The following is a 9636-nucleotide window of genomic DNA, read 5'->3' as shown; positions in this document are numbered from 1 at the left end:
TCTACCCTGGGCTTGAGTTAGGCCTGCCGTTTCATTCCCACTGGCGTTACAACCTCTACTAGTATAGGCAATCAGTCATTACGCCGTTTTGATAATAAAAACACTCTGTCATCTTTCATGCAATAAGCATAAACAATTATTTACAACGTGTACATGACAATGTTAGTCTTCTTCAAATATTCATATATACGATGTACAACCTACCAAATGATACCTAATGCCGGTTGTAAATCACGACAGAGTATGTAGATGAGTGCTTGTAAGGTGCGAAATTATAGCCACCTTACAGTATCAATGGGCAACGGCCTTGACGCAGTGGATACACCGGTTCCCGTCAGATCACCGAAGTTAAGCGCTGTCGGGCGTGGTCGGCACTTGGATGGGTGGGCATTCGGGCCGCCATGTGCTGTTGCCATTTTTTGGTGCACTAAGCCTCGTGATGCCAACTGAGGAGCTACTCGACCAAATAGTAGCGGCTCCGGTCCAAGAAAACCATCGCAACGACCGGGAGAGCGGTGTGCTGACCACACGCCCCTCCTATACGCATCCTCAGCTGAGGATGATACGGCTGTCGAATGGTCCACGGCCACCTGTATTAGCGGCCGGAGTCGTCAAGATGACAACGTCGTAGCCTGTGACGTCAGTAGACCGGCTAGCGTGACCAGCTAGGCCGAGTTTAAATTTCGTCGAATGGAGACGACGTGTCAGATATAAATACGCAAACACTTTTTTTTTGTAGATTTGGTCCCTATAAATAAGACAGTAACCTAGAAAAGCTAATTTCTCGCAGTATTACGCCGACTTTATGTCGGAATTACGCATTTTATTATCGTTTCCTTGCAACGATGAACTTTTCAATAACTCACATGTGCTTCATATTATGACGTTTCTTACCCGAGATTTGGAGATAAAAGTTCAGCAAACAATTTTGTGAGTTGCCTACTAACATTATTTGCAGACTTGCAATTATTTCAGTCTGTTATTTGAAATGTATTATCATGTTCCTTCCTATATAAATGACAAACATGACAAACACCTTCTTGGAGGCTGCACCTTACTTAAATACGATGGTAACCCAGGGAATATTTTTGGCACAGCTTCTGGTAAAAGCTGGCCTTTGACGAGGAAACACGTGACAGTTCCCATCAGAGTCCTTGTAAATCTCCACTCTTCATACGTCACTTTCTTCAAAATGTTTAATGCAAACAACACTTCCATTTGATGGAGTCGAGTTCTTTCTGGGGATATTTCTTGTCCATCGTTTTCTGTTTTCCTCTTCAGAAGGGAATCTGAACACTGAGATGTAACCATCTTCATTGCTGGATTTGTAGTTGCTGTTGCACACAACATTTTTCTGGCATCTGCAAATAGAATGATGCATTAATTGCTAACATCTTATATCAAAATACTATTATGTAAAAATAGCAAATGATAATTTGAATGGACTGGTTTTTTCTACTGCTTGGACATCACGAAACACAAGTCTACAATAGAATCAAATGTGTAGAAATATTCATAATATTAACACAAATCACTTAGGAGAAGATTCTGATACTAACCTTATGAATTCAAAACTTTATTTTCGAATTGTATCTAGAATATAGTAGAACTTTTGTTGCAATTGTGTAGACGAAAGTCGTTCACGTAGCACACTTGCACATATACATGTAAAAACACTACAAACTTCACAGAATTGTATACTTACATTGTGTTATATCTTCTACTGTAGTCACGACTACCTGCTATAATTTTTGCAGAATCCAGTATAGTATAATTACACTGTAATGTCGGATAAAACAGACACCGCGAAAGTACGTAAACAACTGCTTCCGTTCGCTACCTTATAGCCACAGCCATGCGGTAGGCCTTAACGTAACGTTGCCACATTTCAGTCCTCCGGCCTCTAATACAGGCGGCCGTGAATGGACCCGATGGGCCACTTGGGGCCTGATGTCCGAGAGCTTCCTTTTTTTTCGTTTCAATACTGAAGGGGGAGTGTAAAGCATCGACATGGTCCTAGCCACTGCGCTGAAATTTCTACAGGGAATGCTACTAAGGAGGCCAGGATAGCCAGAAGATCAAAGATGAGAAGAAAACAAGATAAAGAGGATGAAGCTGAGCCGCAGCTGGACGTTTTTAGAGACGCCGTGGACAGCATTGGGATACCAATCTGACTGTCGCTCACCATACGGTCTGACAACAAGGAATAATGGTCTTGGGTGCAATTTATTTTTGTAGCAGGAATCCTTTGGTTGTCATCCGCGGCAGCCATACAGCACAGCGCTGTGTCGATGATATTTTCCACCCCATTTTCTTGCCCTTCACTGCATGCCAACCTGGGCTTGCATTTCAGCAAGGTAATGCCCGCCCGCACACGGTGAGAGTTTCTATTGCTTGTCTGCGTGTTTGTCGAACACTACACTAGCCAGCAAGGTCGACGGATATCTCCCCAGTTGAGTTTGTTGTACGCCATCAATTAAAGCATTTCGTAACAGGATTTACGCCCACTAGTCCAAGATTATCAACGCTCAGGATAAAGGGGAAATTCTTTAATTATTCCATAATTAATGCCCATGCACCAACAGAAGAATCCGAAGATGAAGAGAAAGAAGTATTCTATGGATCTTTGGAAAGACTATATGATGAGTGCCCAGGGCATGATTTTAAAATAATAGCTGGAGACCTAAACGCTCAGGTGGCGAAAGACCAGATTTATAGACCGATAATTGGCCCCCACAGCAAACTTGCAACAAGTAATGAGAACGGAACAAGGCTTATACTAGAAATATGGTAATAAGATCAGCACTGTTCCCACGTAAAGAAATACATAAGGGAACATGGAACTCACCGGATGGAAACACAATAAACCAGATCGACCATGTGTTTATAGATCTGAGACACAAATCGGACCTGTTGGACGTGAGGAGTCTCAGAGGCCCAAACATAGATACAGATCATTTTCTGGTATGGGCACGGGTGAGGGCGAGCATATCTAACGCAGAGAAAGGAGTCCCAGGGCACATAAATATAATATAACCACTTTAGAATCAGTGGAAGTTAGAGAACAGTATCAGGAGAAGATAACTCGGATTCTGGAAAACGTTGAAGAATATAACAATATCGAAGATCAGTGGGAAGCGATAAAAAAGACGGTGGAGGCATTGGCAAGAGAGATACTTGGAATTGGGACAAGACAAGTAAGACCATCATGGTTTGATACTGAATGCGAAATAGTAACTGAAGAAAAGAACAAAGCATATAGAAGGACACTGCGATCACACTGTACGAGGACGATAGTAGAAGAATACAAAGAAAAACGGAGGACTGAAAAGAGGACTCACCAGAGGAAAAAGAACTAATGGATGTAAGCAAGTGTCAAAGAAATGGAGCTCATGAGAAGCAAAAATTAAATAAGAAAATTCTATAGAGAGGTGAATGCGGCACGGAAGCCTTTTGGTAGTAAAATAAGCTTAATAAAATATGAGACAGGGAATATATTAAGTGAAGAGAGGGAATATGCGAAAGATGGCGCAGGTATTTTGATAGTCTCCTCAATCCTAGAATAACTATACCAGAGAATCCAACGGAAACGAATGGGGAAGAGGACCCAGACAACACTACCCCACCAAATATAGAAGAAGTGAAAACTGCCATGAAGAAATTGAAAAACAACATGGCGGCAGGGACAGATGGTATTCCAGCAGAACTGTTCAAGCAAGGAGGCAGAGAGCTGGAACGAAGCCTTCTGAAAGTGGTCACCAGAATATGAGAAGAGGAGAAAATGCCCCAACAATGGAAAGAGGGTATCATATGTCCCTTATATAAGAAAGAAGATAAGATGGAGTGTGGCAATTACAGAGAGATCACACTACTTAATTTGGGATATAAAATATTCTGTAATATACTATTCGACAGAATATTCCCAATCATACAGAGGAGAGGGGACCGCAACAATGCGGATTCCTTCCTGGGAAGTCAACTATAGATCAAATATTCACCTTAAGACAAATCCTGAAAAAAAAAGCGAATACGGGGTTGGCACGCATCACCTATTTATAGATTTCAAAGCAGCTTATGATAGCATAAATAGAGAGCAGTTATATCAAGCTCCAGATGAACTGAGAATCTCGAGAAAGTTGGTAAGGCTGGTGAGAATGGCAATGAGCGAAACACAAGGTAGTGTAAGAATAGGAGGAATGATGTCCAATACATTAAGTATTAAAAACGGAGTGCGACAAGGGGATGCATTGGCATGTCTTCTCTTTAATACCGCCGTGGGGAAGGTGATGAGAAACGCAAGCCTTCTGAATAGGGGAACGATCTTCTACGAATCTGTGCAGATACTGGCCTACGCGCATGACATAGATATAATAGCAAGATCCCCAAAAAGCTATGGAAGAGACATTAACAGCTCTCGAACAGGCTAGTAGGAACATAGGGCTAATTATGGTTCAAATGGCTCTGAGCACTATGGGACTTAACTGCTACGGTCATCAGTCCCCTAGAACTTAGAACTACTTAAACCTAACTAACCTAAGGACAGCACACAACACCCAGCCATCACGAGGCAGAGAAAATCCCTGACCCCGCCGGGAATCGAACCCGGGAACCCGGGCGTGGGAAGCGAGAACGCTACCGCACGACCACGAGATGCGGGCTACTAATTATTAATGAACAAAAAACAAAATATATGGCAGCTGGAAAAGTACATAGAGGAAATACGCCAAATGCAATAACAATGGGCAATTATACGTTTGAGAGAGTTGAACATTTCAAGTACCTCGGATCGACAGTTACGCATCTAAATGATATCTCCTATGAAATCAAGCAGAGATTAATACTAGCCAATAGAGCCTATTTTGCTCTAACAAGACTTCTATCCTCAAGGCTCCTGACTCGTATCACTAAATTAACTACCTATAAATCACTTATACAACCAGCGCTTACATACGCCTCTGAAGCCTGGACATTACCAACAAAAGATATTGAAACACTGGATGCATTTGAAAGAAAGGTACTTAGACGAATTATCGGCCCAATCTGTGAAAGAGGAAGATGAAGGAGGAGATACAATCATGAGTTGTTTATCATATACAAAGACAAACCCATCAGAAGGATAGTGAAATCATCCAGACTGAGGTGGGCGGGACATGTGGCTCGCATGAATGATACAGAAGTACCAAAAAGAATATTACAAGGAAATCCAGGAGGGCAGAGAGGACGTGGTCGACCAAGAGCCAGATGGGAAGATGGAGTAATCGAAGATCTTAGGAAGATGGGCTACAGAAACTGGAGAGTATTGGCGAAGGACCGAGAGAGATGGAAGGAAATTGTAGAAGAGGCCAAGGCTCATCATGAGCTGTAGAGCCACGAAAGAAGAAGAAGAAGAATGTTCGCTCGCACATGGCAAGAGTTTCTATTGCTTGTCTTCGTGTTTGTCAAACTCTACCCTAGCCAGCAAGGTCGTCGGATGTCTCCCCAGTTGAGAATGTTTGGAGCATTACGGGCGGGGCCCTCCAGCTGTATCGGGATTTTGACGATCTAACGCAGCGATTGGGCAGCATTTGGCATTATATCCCTCAGAAGGACATCTAACAACTCTATGAATCAATGCCGAACTGAATAACTGCTTGCATAATGGCCAGATGGACCAACCCATTATCGACTTGTTCAATTTGTGAAGCTCTTTCTGTTGAATAAGTCATCCAGTTTTCCTGAAATAGTCATCATTTGTTTGTTTGTACATGTACATCACATCTACCGATTACCATTCTGTTCGGATAATTCTTTCGTGGTGCATCTTTCTTTTTTATTTTAGAGTTTTGCTGGCAGTTAAAATTGTAACTTTATAAAGACGGCACGTAACAAATTGGCATTCTCCTACATCCAAATGATTAAAATTTCAGCGCAGTCGCACAAAGGAGATAGGAGTGTCACCATGAATGTTATGTACTAAGGAAATCTTAAGCAGAAGATCTGTCATTCCGAAATCGAAAAAATGGTTCAAATGGCTCTGAGCACTATGGGACTTAACATCTGAGGTCATCAGTCCCCTAGAACTTAGAGCTACTCTAACGTAACTAACCTAAGGACATCACACACATCCATGCCCGAGGCAGGATTCGAACCTGTGACCGTAGCAGTCGCGCTGTTCCAGATTGAAGCACCTAGAACCGCTCGGCCACACCGGCCAGATCAGAAATCGAATTTAAATGTTGTTTTGTTGTGAGAATGTCGTGTTATGCCTCGCGTAAGAACGAGAAACGGCTATCAGGAATCAGACAATGGCAATATCGTAGGCTATCGAGAGGGCGGGTTATGGTTCCATGGCATTTCTGTCTGCATTGGGCCGGACACCACGACTGTCACGCGAATACGGAGTCTTTAGGCTCAGGAGCGTCTTACTCAACGCAGTGCACGATCTCAGTGGCCCCATACATCTAGCACCCGATAGGGCAGGCATACTGTTCATTCGGCTGTGTAGGATTGTACAACCACGTACGCACCTTGATCGGAAAATGGGCTAGTTTGCAGCAAGACAAGTATCCACGCAGACAGTGTGACATATCGACCACCACGGACTCTCTGCATGACGACCATTGTTGTGGCTTACCTTGACGCTGCAACAGAGGACCGCACCGGTAGTGGTGATCTCAACAACACTGGGATCAGGAGTGGCACCGCGTCGTCTTCCAGACGATTCTTCGTTCTGCGTACATCACGGTGGATACAATGAACTGTGGAGGCTCAAAGAAGAAAGAACGTTGCCAGGCTGCAATCTACATTATCATACAGCACGGCGTGTGACGTGCTGGTAACACACAACTGTTATCATCTCTGGCTGGCACAGTCGATAATTTGGACAGAATATGTTATATTTCCGATGTGTTAAGGCCGGTGACTGTGCCCACATTCGCCGGCCGCGGTGTCTAGCGGTTCTGGCGCTGCAGTCCGGAACCGCGGGACTGCTACGGTCGCAGGTTCGAATCCTGCCTCGGGCATGGGTGTGTGTGATGTCCTTAGGTTAGTTAGGTTTAAGTAGTTCTAAGTTCTAGGGGACTTATGACCTAAGATGTTGAGTCCCATAGTGCTCAGAGCCATTTTTTTGTGCCCACATTCGAAGTGTTCGTGAAAGAATCTTTAAATAAAATAAAGCGAAACAGCATGTTTCCTGTGATTATTATTCTCATGTCAGAAACATACAGGTACATGTACGTATATTTTACACTGTTACGATTAAATTACGTTTCACAAGAACTTGGCCACTTCTAGTGCATTTTCTGTTTGTTGAAGATCATCTTCTGTACAGGAGATTGGGCACAATCGACATGGAAGCATGTGCCGAACAGTCTGTTCTTCTCCACAGTCACACCGAATATCATTTGGATCAGTGTATTCCCTTCTTGCCAAGTTAACTTTTGATCTTACAACTCCGGATCTCAGTCTATCCAGGGACTTCCAAGTTGTCCATTCCACGTCATGGCCTGGAGGTAAGTCTTCAACAACTCTTTTCCAACCAGGGGGAAGGTAGGTCGTAGCCCTTCACAGATATAACCTAGCTTTTTCAGCAGTGGTTCTAAGTTCGTTTGATGTCCTAAGGAAACTCTTCCTTGAGTTCAGTCGTTGCGGATGCGGTTCATGCCCATACAGAGGATGGGTAATTTCCTGTTCCACTGCCTTTCTTTCCTGTGATGATAAGTACAGACACAGAAGGTGTTAGATTATTGCTCTGGTCAGCACGTTCTTCATCTGCAAATATCTGGTCATGGGTTTCTGAAAGATCGACACTCCCCCACTTGCCAACCACTATGATTAATGACCTCTGACGTAGAACGCCGTCCCCACATGTGTCATTTAAGCTTAGTTCGACTGTATGTCTAGCCACATCACATTACAGCCTATGTCGCTGCCAGGGCAACTGTGCACTACATTTCGCATCGTGTATACCCCCAAATCACCTACAAATTTAATCACGTATTCTCCTTACTATACTGTATACACACATTTTCTATCTCTTCTGGTTTTGCAGTTTTAATGGTTGGCAGTGCAGTTGTGAAACGCAAGAATACCTGAAAATGATAAACTCTTGGTACAAAGACTGACCGCTGCTGGCCCCCAACTTCAGGATGTATTACCATGTACAGTATTCGAAAATTCCTGAAACTGTTCGGGTACATCATCGCCGAGGGATCACTGTCATCAGTGACAGCAGTCGAATATCTATTAGTATCCTTCCGCGTGATTGAAGGACTTAGAACATACTGTATAAATGTAGTTGCCGAAAAGGCTGATGACAGACTGAGATTCATTCAAATAACCTTAAGGAGTGTGATTAAGTCACAAATGAAATCGTCTAAAATACTCCCTTGAATACTGTTAATCACTTTAAGATCCTTACCTAGTTGGATTAAGTGAAGAGGAACCAATATAAAATTCAAATTAGAATTGTACGAATCAAAGAAATGTTCTAAGATCTGAAGTTGGAGACGCTGTGTTCTATACCAAAAGGCACTACTGGCGGAATCAGTTAAGTCAGTTTATCTGGCAAATAAGGCCTTGCACTCTCACTCATATACATCAAACACACGTCAGTGACGCAACAGAAACATAATTCTATCCTGGCGTACGGTTTATAATACTTAGCCAACTGGTAGCCTTTATAGACTATAGCAGTACCTTCGACACTCATCGACAGTCATCCCAAAATCAGCCCGTTAATTGGTGACACACACCAAACAACGAAAGTACTTTCAGACACTGTAAGATACAACCGCATTCAAATATCGGATCATATCACCGTATTCAAGAACTTAGCACAAGCAAATAGAATACTACAAGGAGACCCTATCAGTCCCTCACAGTTCAATATCATGACAGCAGACAACACGGAGATCATCACGAACAGCTCAGCAACGCTTGTAGTTTATGCGGACTACATGGTAATGGGTTCAGAAGACAAAGAAGAGGTAAAGAAGGTGCTAAACAGTCTCACATCATGGGTTTGGAAAATGACCTACAAATAAATCATAGCGAAACTAAACACATGATTTTCAAATGTGGTGGTAAACTCTCACCGAGAGACACGCTGGTCCTTCAAAACAAAGCACTCGAAGAAGTACCAAAGTACAAAAATCTCGGAGTCACTCTGGAAACAAGACTGACATCATTCAACACCCATGTCAAAGAAAGAACAACAGCAGCAATAAAAGCAATTTACAACTTCCAACAGCCTCAAAAACTTTCAATAAAAACGGCAATTACGCTATTTAAAATGGCCATAGCACCAATAAAAACTTACAGGAGTCACGTAATCTGGAAAAAACTAAAAGTCAATGACATAGTAATACTAGAAAAAGTCAAATCTCACTATATGAAACGAATTCTGGGCATCGGGAAGACAGCGCCTTCAAGACTGGCTTACGCCTTCAAGACTGGCTTACGTCTTAATCAAAGAACCCTGCTTCATAGAAAGCATCAGAATGCAAGTGCTCTTGCCCAATACCGTGCCTACGAAAACACATGACAAATACTCATAGAAAAACACAACTATATCTGGAACGACTTTTACTCAAGCGACGCCATAATGACTGAAGGGTGGAAATAGGAAAACTACGAACTCCGACAAGTGGTGGAGCG

At 42.8% G+C, this 9636-nt stretch overlaps 1 pseudogene; it reads left to right on the top strand.

The window, feature by feature from the left end:
- The first annotated feature begins 297 nt into the window (after positions 1-297).
- On the top strand, positions 298-415 carry LOC126177924 (5S ribosomal RNA; annotated as a pseudogene).
- The last annotated feature ends 9221 nt before the right edge of the window (positions 416-9636 follow it).

Source organism: Schistocerca cancellata, chromosome 3 (genome assembly GCF_023864275.1).
Source record: "Schistocerca cancellata isolate TAMUIC-IGC-003103 chromosome 3, iqSchCanc2.1, whole genome shotgun sequence".
In the NCBI taxonomy this organism is placed as follows: Eukaryota; Metazoa; Arthropoda; class Insecta; order Orthoptera; family Acrididae; genus Schistocerca; species Schistocerca cancellata.
The sequence above is the reverse complement of the archived record's forward strand: the minus strand, read 5'-3'. Positions and strand labels throughout refer to the sequence as shown.